The 18,105-nt window shown below is 41.4% G+C and overlaps 1 protein-coding gene across 1 annotated transcript in view; it reads left to right on the forward strand.

The window, feature by feature from the left end:
- PPARGC1A (PPARG coactivator 1 alpha) overlaps positions 1–18,105 on the forward strand; it is a gene marked incomplete at both ends in the record, with an annotated part of 675,280 nt that overhangs the window by 288,128 nt on the left and 369,047 nt on the right. The window lies entirely within an intron of this gene.

The following is an 18,105-nucleotide window of genomic DNA, read 5'->3' on the forward strand; positions in this document are numbered from 1 at the left end:
GTGAATGTGGGGTGAATGCTTCTTAATTTTGGGAGAGGTCAGCATATTTTTTTTAATTGATGCTTAGTTTGACTACATCTAATGTCAGTCAACTGTTGTTAATAGACTCTATTATGACACAAAAGTGCTGATGTTAAATGGAGTTGGTCAAGTCCAGCCGGGCTGAGTATTTGGAAGTGCTCTGTGAGGTTACATTAAAGATTCACCAGCAGAACTGCATTTATGTGGTTAAATTCATTTCAGCCATTGAAACTTGACAACTAATTTTGGATAAGAATGATTGGAATTGATAAACTCTCTTATTTTGGGAAGTGGCTGTTTTTCAAAACAAATCTTTTATCTAGCATGGCACATAATTTAGTGGAAACACACAGAAATGGGCATTGTTGTTGATCATGGGGGCTGGGAAGCATGACAATCATTACATTTTTTATTTTTCAGCAAGAAATAAAGAATATTGAATGAGGTTCAGGACACACACCCAGAATAAGACACCTATAGCCATAGTTTGCAGAATATTATTTCTTAGAAAGGGAGAGGGAAAAATGCACTAAGCATCTGTTTCCCACACATATTATTAGTGTTAGAAGAAAATGTGACAAAACACTTGGACATTTCTGGCATGGCAGAAAATGCAAAGAAAAAGAAAGCACGGGACATCTATTTCAAAGGTACCTTTGCCTACAGGAAAGGCTCTTTACATATATATTTTACTTAATCTTTACAAGAACTCTGTGAACCTGCTAATATAAATCCCACTTTATGGCTTTGGTGAGGTTACATCACTTGCCCAAGGTCCATTGTTAGAATATGGCTGAGCTGGAATTCGTGCTCAGAGGACCTGGCTACAAAGTCTGTTTCCTTTTCTATCAATGGCAGTTCCATGAGCTTACGAATCCTACCTATCACTGCTGTCCACCTAGGTGTACTACAATGTGTGATGTGCTACCAGGACTCAGTGTAACCATAACGCTCTGCCAATCCCTTCCCTGACCTTCTCTGAAGTTGCCATCTGGACCTCTGCAAACTGCCTCTGACCTTAGCCACCCCCCCCCACACCCCGCTTCCATAGTTTATCTCCAGTGAAATAAAAACCCTTCTGGAGTGTTCATTTATTAATTACTGAATTCATTCCCTTTCTAAAATCCTCTCATCATCTCTTACGATAACCTCGAGGAAGGGGGGGATCCTGTTGGTCCCATTTTCCAGGTGAGAAAATAGGTTCAGGGATGCTGAGGGGCTCCCCCAGGCACACATCTCATGAGGAACAGTCCTGATAGCAGAATCCAAATCTCCCCTACCTTGAATCATGGGCTCCTTTTGCACAGAATCCCAGCTGGGTCTTGAAGGCAGACACAGAGCAGTGGTGAATTGGACCTTCAAGATATGCAAGAATGGATAAGGATGCTCTGCTGTGGCAGAAGGACCTTTGAATAAAGTCATGGGGATGCAGGCATTATAGATTTGTTTGCTAAGGGAGACCTGGGTCATTTAAAGATGCTCTACTCTTCCAGATTTGGGGCCAGTCAGCAGTACCTTACAGCCACTTAGTTGGAGGGGGCTCTGGTCCTATGACAAACTACTTTACCGGCAGCTCCTCCTCCAGTGGAGAGCTCTACACCCACACCTCTGTTGTTGCTGCCTTCCTCTGGGCAGGGAGGACAGTTTTCCCTTTGTGGAGTGCTCCCTCGAAAGACACAGCAAGGGGCACTGGGTAAAATATCTTCACCCAGCGTGTTTTCTGGAGTTTCTCCTTCCTAGGATCAGCTGGTTTGGGGGTTGAGAAGGGCAAACATTTTCTAGACCCAGGGAATCTCCTCCTGCTCCCTTTTCTTCTCTTGGGCTGTTGTTTAAGTTTCAGGCTTCTGCCTAGGGAGCCTCTTGCTGTTAAGAAATAAGACCTCAGCATCTGCACTGTGCTCCAGTGACAACTGAGAGCTATAAAGTGAATGGCTGAGATATACAGCTTGTCATGTGTTTATTTTTGATCAGGCAACCCAGGGAAACGCTTAGCTGCTCAGGTCTTACATTGCTAGGCCAAAGGAGATGAGAATCTTAATTTTAACAACTGGTCCCATTCGATGAAGGTTTTTCTGGCAGCTCTTTGATCTGTGCTGAAATTTACCCACCTCCTTCTCTCTGTCCCTCTTCCTCCCCATTGTCTTGAGAATCAGTGGTGTTGACTGCTGTTCTTGGCAGACAGTCCACTATCTGCTCAGATCTCAGGAGCGAAGAAGCTTGTCCACAAACTGGGTTTCAGCTCTTCTTCTCTTACTCAATGCATCTAACCTGCTAGTGTCTTGGCAACATAATGCCAGGCACATCTGAGCTGCCCGGGTCCTTCCCCCTCAAAATCCCCAAATCTGCACCTGTGTGTGGTGGGCTGTGGTCCAGACCTAGGGGTTCTGTGGTAAACAGAATAGATTTGGTCCCCGCTGTCCTCAACCTTTCCCTTTGCTCTCCCCGGGGGCCTCGTGCCAGATCAATGGCAGCTTCCCACACTCACAAAGCGTCTCCTCTGCTGCTTTGCTGAGCTTCAGGTAGTGTCATGAACTCTCTCTGCCCTTTTATTCAATCAGCTCAGCATTTTGTGAAACTGAGGAGTTTGTTTTGCTCAGCAGAGCTTGGGAATTTGGTGCCTACATCTATCTAGATCATTTATAAAAATATAAAAGAAGGCCAAGATCGGCATTGCCTCTGGGGCTCTCCCTTTGCACTTTGTCTTATCTTTAAGCCGAGGTACCTGACACAGGTTAGGTATATAGTAAGTGTTCAATAAATATCTTGTTGATTCATCGATCTCCTTTCTTTGTCAGGCTGATTCCCACACCCCCAGGATGACTCAGTGTTTTAGTGGTCCTGGCTCTAAAATATTGTCAGGACTCTTTTTGAAGCTAAATAAATGGTATGAATTCATTTCTGCTCCTTCCCACGCCTGCCCTCTCAGAGGAGTTACATGATCAAGCAGACCTGAATTCACTGGCTCCTACCTCCATCCCACTCCTAATCTCCTGCTGGTTTTGTTACCTTCAGAGTTCAGCGACCTGAAAGCGTTGATTCCCAGTGTTTGCAGGTCTCAGGATGAAACAGAGAGAGTGGTCCTCTCAGCGTCTGGAAGCCTATATCAGAAGCCCTCTGCCGACCCTACGCCACACTGACTACTAGTAGCCACCATCTGACTATTTTGTTCTGGTAGCCTCCAGGTTTGTCTTTGAGCTCAAAGCATATTTATAAATTGCAGCTTGCTTTCTAGCAGTGGAAGATATACCTTTCATACCAATAGTAAGTGTTAGAGATGGAACAGCAAATCACCAAACACATTCCAACATGAGAATTTCAGATTGTAGTCAGGGCCATGATATAAGCAACCGAGCTAAGGGCAGGAGGAAGAGGTATCTTCACCTAGAGGAGATGGCATCTGACTGAATATGGCTTGACTAGGAGCCCCCTCTGAGGCCATCTTGGTGAAGAACATTTCTAAGAGAGGAGATGCAGGGACACTGCTTGGTCCTGTATCCAGAATCCCTGGGTGACTTTTGACCAGTCGCCAATTCCAGTTTTGATATCTCATGTGACTTCCTCTACTTGATAATTTTTACAAAAATCACAAAATAACATGGCAGCAGTTACTAAGCTGTAAGTCCAGTGAAGGCAAGGCCTACTTTGGTTTTCCTCAATGATATATCCTACATGCACATAAAAAGGACTCAGTGAATCTTAGTCAAATAACAGTTCTTTACTGTAACCCAGAAGGAGAAGCAGTACTTTTCCTTGTTTATAGATTAGAAGACTAAGATCCAGACAGGTTAGGTGCTCAGGGTGATTCACAAGGAGATCTAGGATCTGAGCTTAAGCCGGAGACTACCAGTCTGGAAAGCCAGGGATTTCCCACCGTGCCACACCTCCCTTGATTGGTCTGGTATTATTGAGCCACTAGTTTCCAGTCTAATCTTGTTAGCGTTGGTCAATTGAGGAATGAGGCAGGGAATTAATTTGGCTGTTTGGTTCTCTCTTGTTCATCTGGGAGTGGTTGGTCCTTCAGCAGTGTGATGGTTGGATGGTCCCACTGACTCCCCAGAGCACTTGCTGCCTTTGATATGGGCTCAGATCTTTTCAAAAGGCAGAAATCGCGGAATCAGAGCACAGTGCATGCTCTTCTATTCAGGTGAATACAAAGGAGCAGAGAAGAAAAACTGACTTGAATTGCATACCTACTATGTGAGGTTTTTGTGGTGGGCACTTTGTATTTTATGTACAGAATCTAATTTTATTTAACAATAATTATTATAGGAAATGTGATGAGAACTGGTTTGAGGGGCCAGGTAGATAGATCTGAATAAAATTGTGGACTTTAGCATCTATAAATTATATCAATTTAAAAAACATAACCTCCCTGATCCTTAGTTTTTTATTGTAAGAAAGCTCTAACATGACTTATGCCAGAGGCAGATGGTGAGGATTGACAAAATAAGACAACATTTGTAAATGCTTGCCCGGGCACAGCATTCAATGAATGGAACAGCATAAATTATTATACTTTATTGAGTCTGAGATGCACTATATTAAGTACCATTATTTTATATATCACAAAGAAAATATGCTACCAATTGAATTATCATGCACTATCAAGTGTAAGATACATTCTGATACCAGAAATGGGAAATGTGCATTTTAGAATGATTGAAACCTTTTGTATATTACATATTATGTAACCCATTAATGATGACAATCAGTTACTGAAGCATCTAAATCAAATAATTGGCTGGTGGTTGTCAAGTACTTTAGGCATGAGGACTGGCATCTTTCTTTATGGCCTCTCTCAATTATTCATGACCTTCAAAATCAGAAAGATTTTCTTCCATCAAGTCAAGCTGTCCCACAACAATTTAAGGCAGTTTCTGCTTATTTATTCCACTCTGGAGATAACGAGCAAGTGGTCAATGTTCTCAGAACAGTCATCCATCTGCTTGTTAACTTATAACTTAAATGCCTTTCTTTCAGACTAATTACTGTATAATTATCTTGGCCTGCAAAACATCTCACCAGTGTAATGTGGATGAATTCAGGGAATTAAGAGATTCTAAAAGCTGGCCATTCATTCATTCATTCATTCAACAGATATTAATTGTGCCTGGTCCTTTTATAATTTTGGGATCCAGACAGTGAACTAGACAAGTTCCCTGCTGTCATGGAATTTAGGGAGACAGATAATAAATGAGTGGCAAATAAATAGTATTCTGAATGGTCATAAGGCCTAAGACAAAAATAAAACAAGATAATGAGGTGGAAAGTGACCGCTGCTGGGGCTGTTGTGGTATCACAGGAAAAACATTGCTCTGGAAATGGGGACTGTTGGACAGATACCTTGAAGATAAGAGAGAATCTGAATGTTCTGGTTAGGGGGGGAACTATTGCAAAGGCCTCTCATGTGCCGTTTAAAAAAATCCAAAAGAAACAGAGAGTACAGTAAATGTAGGGGAGAGAAGGGAAAGGAGGTAGGCAGGGCTGGATCATGGTGAGCACTGATAAGGTGAGGATCGCAAAAGTTTATTTTATACAAAAAGATAGAAAAGGATCCCAGCATGGGTGAGAAGAAATGGGGCGCTAACCCAAGAAGTGTTAAGATCTATTTTGCTTTTTTGATTTTTCTGGCTGCAGAGTCAAGGCAGAAAGTTGTGGGATGGGGGCTAAGGGGTTACAATCAAAGCAGAAAGAAGAGCTAGAGTAATACCATAGCCATCCAGACCAAATCCAAAATGGTGAGGAGAGAAACAGACAAATGTGGTCAGATTAGGGAAGTTTGTGGGTGGTTTTCTTGGGCTATGGACTTGGGAGGATGAAAGACATAGAAACATCAAAACTAGTTCTTAGGGGTTGAACATGAGCCATGGAAAGGATAGTCATGCCATTTATCAAGGATAGGAGAGGCATCTGTGGTTTGGTGACCATCAAGATGTGCTTTAGTCGCCCCCATAGAGGTAGTGGAGGTCAGACATTGAGTCAGGAGTTCAGAAGAAAAGACATAAATAAAGATATACACTTGGGATATTACTTAGTGCCCATGTGAGATTTTCTAAGGAGAGAATCAAAATGGAGCTGAGAAGATGTTTAGAGGAAGAGAAAGAGCCCACGAAGGACACTTAGAAAAAGTCCCAGCCGAGGCAAACACTAGAAGAGGAAGAATTTTGCAGAACAATTAGGAGGAGATAAAGAAGCAAAGGGTTAAAGATGCTGCACACTGGATCCTAATTGCAGAGTGTTTGAACTTTTATGGCTGAGCATGCAGAGCAGGGAGGATGTTCTGGGAATAATACTGACGATGATGATAACAGGAAGATCTAGCTTTCATTCCACAGAAACCAACACTAACACGTTGAAAGCTTAGGTGGCTTGACCTGGGGTTGCGGAGCTAAGAAGCGAGAGTTGAGATTTGTACCTGAGATCTTTGCTCTAGCATGTGGGGTTTTAATGACTACTTTATACTGATTTTAGGTGAGATCCTTGAGAAGAGAGGGAGGAGAGGAGAGAGTGTGTTATATCAAAGGGGGAAAGAGCTTGGAAACCGGATTGGCTTGGTGGAAGGTGTTTTGGTCAGCTCTACCACTGGGTAACAGCACCATTTTGAAAGAGGCCAGAAATAGTCTTAATGAAATCAAATATATATATTTTTTTTAATGGAAGAGAGCAGGCAAAGTTCATTTTCTCTCTCCCTTCCAGGTAGCCGTGAACAATAAAAGCCACCAACCACTATTCATATCTGATTAAACAAAAGTTAAAAAAAATAGAGAAAAGACCGCCAAGAGCTAAGTGGCAAGCTTAATCTTTGGTATTTAGAATGATGAAGAGAAGCAATATGTGAAATCCACTTAAAATATGATTTCATGTTCTAATATACATTTTGAATTTATGGAGAACTGACTTCTGCCATTTATTCAGGGAGCAAAAAAAAAAAATGCATATGCTATGCGGCTGAACTTATCATACCATAATGGGACACCTAGCATTTTTCACGAGTGATTGATCTTCTCCACCCCTTAACAGTCCTATCCTAACTGTTACAAAAAAAAAAAATGGAATACATTTCAAGCTTCTCTTGAGTTGAATTGAGCAGAAACCAAGAAAAGCACTAATGCTTGCCAGCTTTAGTGAGGGGGAAAAATAAGTGGAAGGTGGGGGAGTGTTTTCTTCACTTGACGAAAAAGGAAGAAAATTTCAACTGGGAGAGACACCCCAGGGGTGGATATGTTAATTGGAATATTTCCCACTAAGGTTAAATAGAACTTAAACACTGTTTGAAGCCTATGCTACATATCCCAAAATACATACTGAACCAGGAGGAAAAGAAACTGGGTTTTATTTCCAGCTGTGTCGTTGATTTGAACAAGTTGTTTAACCTATCTGTGGAGCTCAGTTTATCCATCTTCAAAATGAGAAAAATAGCATTCACTTATATACCCAACAGAAAGCCAAGCTTCATATACAAAACTGAGAGTCCTAGTTCAATTTGAGTTTTAAGTGAGTGGATCCTCATTGAAAAATGTCTTCAGAGTCCTGAGACTGGGAAGAAAGAGAACAGCTGAGTATAGGAGTCTAAAAGTCCTTGTGTATAGATCCTTCCCCAATTATACAGAGAATCATGCTAGTTACTGTTGGAGCTCTTGCACAACTTGTAATTTGCACCTTCCCAGTTATGTCCAACTCACTGTGGTTTCCCCATGACTCCCCTGATTTTAGGATAGAAAACCCCACATTCTGGAAATGTGTGTAGTCTCCATCAAACCCAGAATTGGTTACTTGATTTTCCATTGAGTCTGAGATCAGCCTTGCCTTGGTGTTTCTATGTGTTTGCTACTAAACTTCAAGCTTCATGTGGACACAGGAAGGTAAATAAACCGACTATTCCCCTTGTGTTTAATCTCAATCTCTCTCTCTCTCTCTCTCTCTCTCTCTCTCTCTCTCTCACACACACACACACACACACACACACACACGCGCGCACACACACACACACACACGCACACACACGTTGTGGTGCTGAGAATCAAACCAAGGGCCTTTGGCATGCTATACAAGTGCTCTGTTGCTGAATTTCCCCCTTTCTTTTATATTTTTGACAGTAAGTGTTGGATCTGTTATACAACCCTCTTAAAAATACTTTGATTTTTTTCTCAAAATAACTCCAAAATCTTAAGTTCCTTTTATAAGATATTTTATTAGGCTATTTAAAATACATGATTATAGACTATGTGTATGCATGTGAATACAGAATACATACCATTGCCAATCTGGGTACTCTGTATTGGGAAAGGTGGAAATGGAAAGGGGGCACCAAGGGCATGTGCATGTATGTCATTGTCAACTGTCAACATGGTTTATATTATGATATGTGACTATAATGCATCACTAAAATCACAAAAAATTAAAAAAATTAAAAAAATTAATAAAATACATGATCATATTAAGTCCTATAATTTGACTGTTGAAGTAAGAAGTGATCTGTCTGCATGTCCGTAAAGAAACTGAAGTACAAAGAAGAGAGGGATGCTCACAGGACTACCCATCTTCTCAGTGAATGGCTGACCTGAGACTAGAACACAGTTCTTCACAGAGCAAAGCCAGAATCTTCATTGCTCGGTCTGGCTCGTATTTTATGGGCTTGGAACACTCTTGCCCTTTCTTGACCAGGGTGTACCCGTATGTTTCTCCAGGTCTAACTCAACTATATTGTATGGCGCTTTTCCATTTGCTCTTACCAGTCCAGTCTCTCTTAATTGACTCCATATCATTCTTTTTTTCTTTGGAATTTAAATTTCTCTGCCTCTTATAGTATTGATTTTTCACATCTGTGTCTTGCTTTATGCTTCTTGGGTGATTTGCATACTTTGCAGACAGGGATAAGAGTGTCACTCATCTTTGAATTCTCAGGTCGTACATGTTCATTCACTCATTCCTTCCTTCCTCCCTTCATTCATTCAAGGCTCGATAGATGGACTTAGAAAGGTCTAGACTGCAAAGGGAAAGAGCTACATACTTCACCTAGCTTTAAGTCAGTGGCAAAATATAATACTAGAAAGCAGAGAGGGTCCTTAGTTGAGTGGACGGGCCATATATATTTTATTTAAGTGCCAGCCCACCAATGCTGGCAAGGACTCTTCTATAGCATTTGACCTATGGTTTTTTTCAATATTTTAAAAACTCTACCAAACAATAAGAATGTTACAATCCTCAGACTCTTTAGAAGAAGCCCATTGGATGAATACGTTTCTGTAGCAGGCATTTTTTTTTTAGCATTGGCTGTGTGTAGCACGTCACATTCAGGTCCAGTGGGGAGCTGAAAGAACAGTAAAGCTCAGCTCCTGCCCACTCTAGGCTCACCTTCTGGCTGGAGAACCAAGACAGGCACATCTGTCACTGTGACTGAATGTGATTTATGAGTTCTGCAGGTGTGTTAGGTTACAGGACGAGGGCCACGGCATTCAGTGGATCCTGGACAATGTCTTGGAGGGGATGGGATTCAAACTGGGCTTTAATGTTGGAAGAAAATGAAAAGGAACAGCACTTGTCAATTTTCAAGTGTCTACATGGAAAAGCGATAACTGAGTTTTGGGTTGTGGATTCTTTTTTTTGCCCTCTTCTCTGCCCCCATCTTTCTTTGTGAGAAATCATGCTTTTTGACACAATTTGTCGTATACTCTCTTTTCTCTTCCCACCATATCTTGTCATTCAGAGGAATCTGTTTTGATTTGGCAAGTCCAGTATTCCTCTGGTTAGTTTCCTTTTGGTCTTATTTCCAGACTTGTAATGGTGGAAACGCTCTGTATAAATCAGATCACACTAGTTCCATTCATCAACACAGTCCCTATCAACTGCCATTAATATGGCTCTGCAAATAATATCAGATTTTCATGTGAATGAATAGCATGGGGAAATGTTTATGGCATTTTATGAATTTTTTATAGACTACAGAGTGATTGACATGTTAATAAACAGCAGAAAAAAATTTGGTTTGCTTTCTAGTTATCCTTGTATTTCCTATTGGAAACCTGTTGTCAACAGGCATATGTCTTCCATGCCCAGTGTACACACGTCTGCTGATAACTGCTATTTATACTTCATTTATAAAGAAATCCTGGAGGAACATTAGAACACCAATCTGTACCATCTAGCTTCATTTTTATTCTGATCATATCTTCCTGTTGGTGAAAAGAAGGGAGGTGCTAATGCTTGATTTTTTTTTTCCCAAAGCATTCCATTTCTTTGAGATGCTTTTAAAATTATTTTATTTCTGAGTGCTGGGAGCCTGGAAAAAATAATTGAATTGTCAGTGTTTGGTGCAAATTCACATATCCACTAGTAAGTTATTTTGGGTTTGCCAGTATTCCTGGTCCTTTTTCATATGACTTATAAACAAAGCAATCATAGAATTGGTATTTTCAGCAAATACTCTATGCTTCTCCACAGTTACCTTTTCTTGTATCCGGAGTGGCTCTTCGAAATCAGATCAGTGCTATTATTACTGTTGCTAACAATAGCTCCTGTCCACAGCAGGGAAGAACAATTAACAAATTCATCAATTGTGTTTGTTTAGATGTCTGAGCTCAAGGCTAATTATTTAATTAATGTCTTCTGTCTTAAACAGAAGTGTTAGCACATGGAAGTGTTGCTGAGTGGCAAACAAGGTGAGATTTGAGAAATTCCAACTTATTTGTGATATGTAAATAGACATTTCTTCATTTAAGACCCAGAATTAGGGTAGAAATATTTTCATCTCTCCAGTTAGCTGTAGGAATGCTATATAGAGAGTTAATTAGTTGAATTAGCTAATGTCCTTTACAGTCATTGGAAGATATTTTACAGCTAAGGCTGATAAAAATTAATAATAAATGGCAAACTATTTAAATATTTCACAATAGCACTGTCACATTTCATGTTGTAGAAATAAACAAATGTAGCAACTGACTGTGTTCAACCTCTAAGGTCCAACTTGATTTCTGTTTCTTCTGTGTTTCCTCATAACTCTTTTTTTTTTGGTGGTACTGGGGATGGAACCCAGGGGACTTCTACCTCCGGGCTATACTCTCAGACCTATTTTATATTTTTTATTTGGAAATAGGGTCTCTTAAGCCAGCTGAAGCTGGCTTCGAACCTGCGCGATCCACGTGTCTCTGCCTCCTTACAAGTGTGCACCACTACGCCCGGCCATAACTCCTTTTTAAATTTTTCAGTACAGGGGATTGAATCCAGGGGCATTCTACCTCACAACTATACCCACAGTCTTATTTTATTTTTTACTTTGAAAAAGGGTCTTTCCAAGTTGCCGAAGGTCTTATCAACTTGTTGCAGCTTTGAACCTGCAATCCTCCTGTCTCAGCCTCCCAGGTACTGGGATTACAGTTTATGAGCCACCAGGCCCAGCTCCTTATAAGTCCATGTCTATTTTTATATGGTGGTCTATTTTGCATTATGTAAAAAACTACTTCCTTTTTCCATGGGTGTTGACTTATGTCTCGGTGTCCCATGATCAATCACAGTGTTTAACACATTTCAAATGTTCCATAAGTGTTTGCATGAATGAAAGGTTGATTTTTAGAGTATTATTGATTTTAATACCAACCAAGGAAATTGTTGGCTTTTAAAGCTGCTTCTTTTTAAGTGCGTAAGTACAGATAGAAAAGTGAGACAGTTACCAGACCTTTGTGGTTATTAAAAAGCTGCTTCCTTTAGCTACCTTCATGCTTTGTATGGAGGTGGCTTAAAAAGAAGAAAGAATAACTTGAAGTACGAAGCAATTCTCTCAGCTGGGGAGTAACACTGTTGGCCTTTGGTTTGTTCAGTGAGAGACTGCTCTACATCAGGCAGTGCTTGTCCTTGGCCCATGTATTATTGTTTAAACAAATGGACTAGTGCTTCTTAAGACCACCAACTCTGCCTCTTGTTGAGTTTGATTATTTCAACCATGCTGCATGACTCGTGTTCATTCTGTCTGACTCTGAGGCGCTTTGCTTGGTGCTGTTTTAGAAGCCTAGGCTTCTATGAAGATGGCACCATGACAAAGTTTAGACTATGACCTCTAGAATCTGAAGGTATGTGTTCATTTATTAGCTCCATGATGGATGGGCTGTATTACTAGGCTCTCTGCACCTCCGTGTCCCCGTCTGTAGGATAGGGATAATGTTATCATTTAATTATAGGATGTCTCCTGCAAGAACTTATGTATTGACAATGCAAAACGTTCAGAGGTGAAATGATTGTATCATGAGGGGTCTAATCTCAGCAGTGGATAAATCCATTGATAAGGTTAATGGATTTGTTGGGTGGTAAGGTAGACATGTGGGGTGTGGATAGAGGAGGTAAATTACTGGGTAAACTGGTAAATCACATATGTCCTTGGCTTTCTCCTCTATCTCTCTTCTCCTCTCCTCTTCTCTCCTCCCCTCCCTTCCCCTCCCCTCCCCTCCCCTCTCCTCTCCTCTCCTCTCCTCTCCTCTCCTCTCCTCTCCTCTCCTCCCTCTTCCCTCTCCTCCCCTCCCCTCTTCTCTCTTTCCTTCCTGCTGTCATGTCCTGAGTTCCACAGCGCGGTATAGTTTACATGCACTGAAAACTCCAGAAGTTTGAGCAAATAAATACATCTTCCTTTGTCTGAGTTGTGGTCATCAGGTATTTTGATTAACAGCAGTGAGAATGTTGATTGAAATAGATAGTACCTACTTGTTCTGAATAGGTGGTTGCTTACAGTCAGTGTGGTAGATAAATGAATTAACATATCTAATCCATAGAAAAATCTTGGTTCTTGGCATGAAAATGTGTTCACTTGATAAATGTTAGTAGGTGCAATGAATTAACCCAGTGGTCTTTGGAGGTGGAACTTTTAGGAGATGACTAGATTAAATGAGGTAATAAAGGTAGGGTCCCCAGATAAAACTAGTACTTAGTGGGAGATGGAAAGAGTTCAGAGCCCTGTTTTTCTCCACAATGGACATGGACAGAAGACAGCCAGAAAGGGAGCCATCCCCAGGAACCAAATATGCTGGGCTGGATCTTGGACTTCTAGACTCTAGAAGTTTGAGAAACTAATGTCTGTTGTTTAAGACACCCAGTATATGGTGCTCTGTTATAACAGCCCAAACTAAGACTCCAGGCACACAGATTTTGCCCTCAGGAAACGTGTAGTTTTCAGAAGGAGGCAATGTAGAGAAATGCAAAGGGTGACTGATTTGGGGTAGCATTAGACGTGCCTTGTTGACAGCAGCAAGAGGCAATGGGAACTTAGAGGATGTAACACTTTTCTAGCAGGTGGGATCAGGGCCCAAATACAGTAAGGGAAGACTTCAAAGATGAGGAGGAATCTCAGACTGGGAAGCTCATATGGAAAACCCTGCACATGGCAAAGCACAAAGGCATGCTTGGAACATGAAGGAAATGTGTGAGAACACAAAGGAGAGGATGTAAGAAGGCAGTGGAAATTTAAGATGGACAAATCATGGAGGGGCTGATAGCCAGGCACACAGAGAATGGGCTTTGCAATCAGACCGAACTAGACATGATTCTGGCCTTGCTTCTTTTAGTTGTATGATCTGGGATACATTCATGTATCTTTCTGGGTCAGAGTCCCTACCTGTAAAATGGGAATAATTTGCCTGCGTGATAATGCTCCAGTAGTGAACAGGCAGCTGCCCTTATCGGGTACTCTTGAGTGGAGTACAGAGATTTGGGAATCCAGGAGTTACATTCCAGCAACAATTTTTGAGAGTTAACTGGTACAGGAAAAGAAAAGGCCTGTTGGTTGTGAAATTTCAAAGGAATTGGGCTAATTGGGGTGGGTCAAGCCCTCTAGTTTTAGTGTGAAGGGTTTAGTCTATGTTGATAGGTTTTTATTCTCAACATCATTTAATCAAGCGCTAAAGCAAGAGATCTCATTTTTTTTTTGTTCCCACGAGAAGCACAGAGGCTTCAAAGCCACCAGAACACTTGCTGAAGGAAGTTTGGAGAAGAATAATACATTAATTGACATTTGTGTGGAGTGCCTTTTATGTTCCACCCACTCGGCCTTTCTGCATTGCAAATCCTGCAGCCAGCAAGTTGGGTCTCTGCTGACCTTCTTACATGGTGGTTTGCAAGTCCCCCATCCTGGGAGCAATTTTTAACCACAAAACGCAGCCTGGTCTGGCTTTTCAGTTCATGACTGAGGATGAAATAAGATTCTCTCATCTTGTTTGTGCTGCTGATTTGCTTGCTTTTGATCGATTAAAGATCTTGATGCGAAATTTATTTTTCATCTTAGGTAAGGATATTCTGTGCCTGTCCTCCTGTCTATGAGTTATTGATTCACCATGATCCATAAAAACTCTTTTGTCCCAAAAGTCGGGGGGGGGGCATTCTGCCTTCCTGAAGGGTTTTGGAAAGATAGCCATTCATCCTATTTCAAATTGATGCATTTGGGTTTCTCCCAGGAGTAATGCTGCAAGTAAAGAAAAATTAGATTTAGACTTAGATGAAAACAGGTAAGGCTAAGAAAGCCCCTCTTAATTTCTGTTATTTTGTAACTGGTTTATTACAGGAGGATCTATGTCTATACATGACCACTGAACAAAGCTTCCACACTGCATGGTATTTTTCCCTACGTATTTAGAATGTCAGGCATGGTGGCGTTTCCATTCTATTTGCAAGCACAGTTTAAGAACATGTGCATTTATTGGACCATTAGTGGGGAGCTTGGCTGGGCTCTTACAAACTGCACAGCTCATTCACATCAGGAAATGTGTGTAAATCAAAATATATGAAACCCAAGCCTTTAATGGCACCAAATTGATTCCCTAAATGAACAAGGTAAATTAGTAATAAAAACAGCAGCCCAAAAGGCCTTTCTGCCTTAACCTCAGCCTAATTCTGTGGAGGCAGGTCCTGTCTTTTTGCTGCCAACTTGTTGTTTTTATTAGAAGACCGTCATAAGAGATGCTAGATATTAAAATCTTTTTAAAACCGCGAAATCCAACAACTCATTAATACTGCTTACCTCGGTTTTATCTTTTAGAAATATTGGCTTTAGGAGCAAATAATGAATTATGGAAATGCATACAGGTGGCATATCTTCATTATTCTTGATTTACCATGCAAGATAGATAGCGCTAATAATAACTGTGCTCATATAGAAAACTCTCCATCAGAACCATTTTATGCTTTCTTCCCAGGCAGTGGTGAGCATTCTCTTTGTAATTTGCCAATTTTATTTTTGTCATTCATTTAAGCATGTTTTTCTCCTCATTTAAGGATAAGTGCAGTAATAATTTTAATGGGCATGTGAAAGGGAAGGCCACCCAGAGATTAATATTTAGACACAGCACGATTTGAATGCAGCCTCGGATGCTAGTGAGCATGTTAGAGTTTTGACAGATAAATCAAGCACATGTGTTTACATTGCATTTAATCGGGCATTTAGCCTTATGTCAGTAATGGGTTGTCACAGCTCGTGTTTGCGAATGTCCTTACTTATGAAGAGGAGGTATTTTTCATCTGCCTTGCCAAATACATATCACATCCATGTCTACATGATAGAAGCTTTCTAAGTACGTTTTTTTCTGTGTTGTACAGATACCTAGAGCTTTGATCTACATGGTGAGTCAATGAGCCACTCATCTGACTTAGCCTGCTTGAACTTAGTACTATTACAAACCCAAAGGCACCAGCTCTCATCCTGAACCTACCCAGGAGATCTCAGGGCTCCCAGTCCCTGGGGCATGTTAACACTTGGTGATGCCAGGCATACTGATGTGTTAGTTTTTTTCCATCTTGCTTAGAGCTTCTCAAGGTTGGAGACTATACCTCTTTTGTTATTTTATAGTCCAAACCTAGCAGAGCACATGCAGATGTCTAATAAATAGGGAAAGGAGAGAAGGAGTTTCAGTAGGTGCCACGTGATTAAGAGATCATGACTGAGTCTATGTGGGGGAGCAATCATCCTCCTGAGGCCCCAAGCAGACCTTAAAGACTGGGCCCAAATAGAGCTTGGCCAGGATGGAAGGGGAAAAGGCAGAATTCATGTGAGTCTATCTATCTTAGAACACAGACAGAGTTAGGCATGAAAGAGGAGTGGAAAGCACCTCTTGCTGTCTCTTAGAGAATGGAGCCTGGCTTTTCAAGTTTTTCCAGTTGCGAAAGCCACAGCGTGCCTGTAATTCTAGTTACCTGGGGATTGAGACAGGAGGTTTGTGAGTTAGAGGCCAGCCTCAGCAATTAAATGAAATTCTGTTTCAAAATTAAAAAAAAAAAAAATGAAAGGAGCTTGGGGTTTTGCTCAGAACTAAAATGCCTCTGGATTCTATCCCCAGTTCCAAAGGGGGAGGGGCGGGGAGGAAAGAGAAAAAAATGCCACAAGGTATTTCATTTCTGCATTCTCTGGTTTGAGTCCAGGTCCTTCTATATTTTGATCCCTTCTCTGGCCTTCATAGACCAGTATGGCTGCATGTTCTGAACTGGTCAGACCTCGTAATTTTATTGCCCATGGCCAAAATAATGATCTCTGGGGCTTTTAGATTTTTTTCTCAGGAGACTTTGAGGTACTGACCGTCAATCAGTTAGTGGGTTGATGACTGTGATTTGAAGCCATTTCCAGTCCAATTGGCCAATATTAGGGAAGGAGGCAGGCAGTGAGACCTGTTAACATGGCTAGTGGTTCAAATTCTTTAAAATCAGCTGTTGGAAGGACAGATGGTAACATATGCCCAGTGCAGGTGTGTAGGTGGGCAAGAAAAGACATAGGAAGGGATGCTATACAGGTCTTAGCAGCTTTTGGGCATGCCTTCTGGCCAGAAGGCTGATTTAGACAGCTGGCATGGCCAAACTTTTGATGCAGGAACCTGAGAAACAGCCCCTCTCTCACCGCACATGTTACCACTGAGCCCTTCTCAAAAAGCCTGACCTGGTTCTATCTAGTACGTGCTTGGGACTTATGTGATGATCTGGTTCCTCCCCAGAGCTCTGCCCTGTAACCCTGGTGCTCCTCAGGTCTTTACTTCTCTAGAGCACAACATCCCTTGGTACTCAGTGGGTGTATATTGGTTGGCTGCTCTACTCCAGGTATGGAGGCTATGGTGATGAGAGCAATATATGCATTTCTGACCTCATGGAATTCATGTTCTGGAGAGGGGAGATGGGTAATGAAAAATAGTATGATAAGAGTAGATCATGAGTTATATAGAAAACAAGAGGGGCATGGGCTGGGGAGCGGCTGGGCTGCTTCAGCAGATCAGGCCATCAGGGGAGATGTCTCTGATGAGGGCCTGCTGTCAGAGGCTGAAGTCCATTGCAGGAGAACATCCCTAGTGCCTCACTCCTACTAGCTCCCCTCTGAGCTGCTGTTAAGGTCCAGCATTGTGTTGATTTTGTCTTTCAGGCCTCATTTAGGCTGCATGTAGCTCGTCCGTCAATAATGTTTCATCTCTGGGAGAATGCAAAGCAGATCAGGATCTTTACTGTGTACCTCCTAGGAGGACATGGTTCCTCCTTAGTAAATGGACAAAGGCACCTGAATCCCAACCATATTCGAGGTCACAAGAATCTTCCAGATCCCAACAGCAGAGGGGAGACCCCTCCTAGAGTTTTGAGGTTCTTTGCCAAACTTTGTTGTTGAGTTAATTGCACCCCTTTTAGTTGGAATTTTCCATCGACAGAATTCTTCATTCCAGCATTCTCCTAGACCCAGGCATACACATGGCTGATCATAAGTAATGAACCAATGCATGCTCTTTTATGCTTTGATCTTGCATTAAATACTAATTTTTGTTTGCTGTAGTTATTTTACTTGACATCCATCAAACTGTGTTTTCATGCACTAATAAGCAGAGAGGTAATTCTTAGTCACCTCTTGAAAAGTTTTTTGCCTCAGTACTTTCAGAAAATTTGACCTAGTGTGTCCCATCTTGGAGATACAAAAGATATATTAGCATCTTGGGCCTTGTTAAAGATTTTGGGATAAAAGAGAAGCTCTAAGGAATAAGTCCCAAACTTGACTGGCCACTGGGCCACTTTCTAGGGCTACTCTAGAAGCTGTATGAAAATGCTTCCCAGCCCTGCATCCCCAACATGGAAATATAAGATTCTGAGGAAGCT

Source organism: Muscardinus avellanarius, assembly GCF_963383645.1.
Source record: "Muscardinus avellanarius genome assembly, chromosome: 6".
Lineage (NCBI taxonomy): Eukaryota > Metazoa > Chordata > Mammalia > Rodentia > Gliridae > Muscardinus > Muscardinus avellanarius.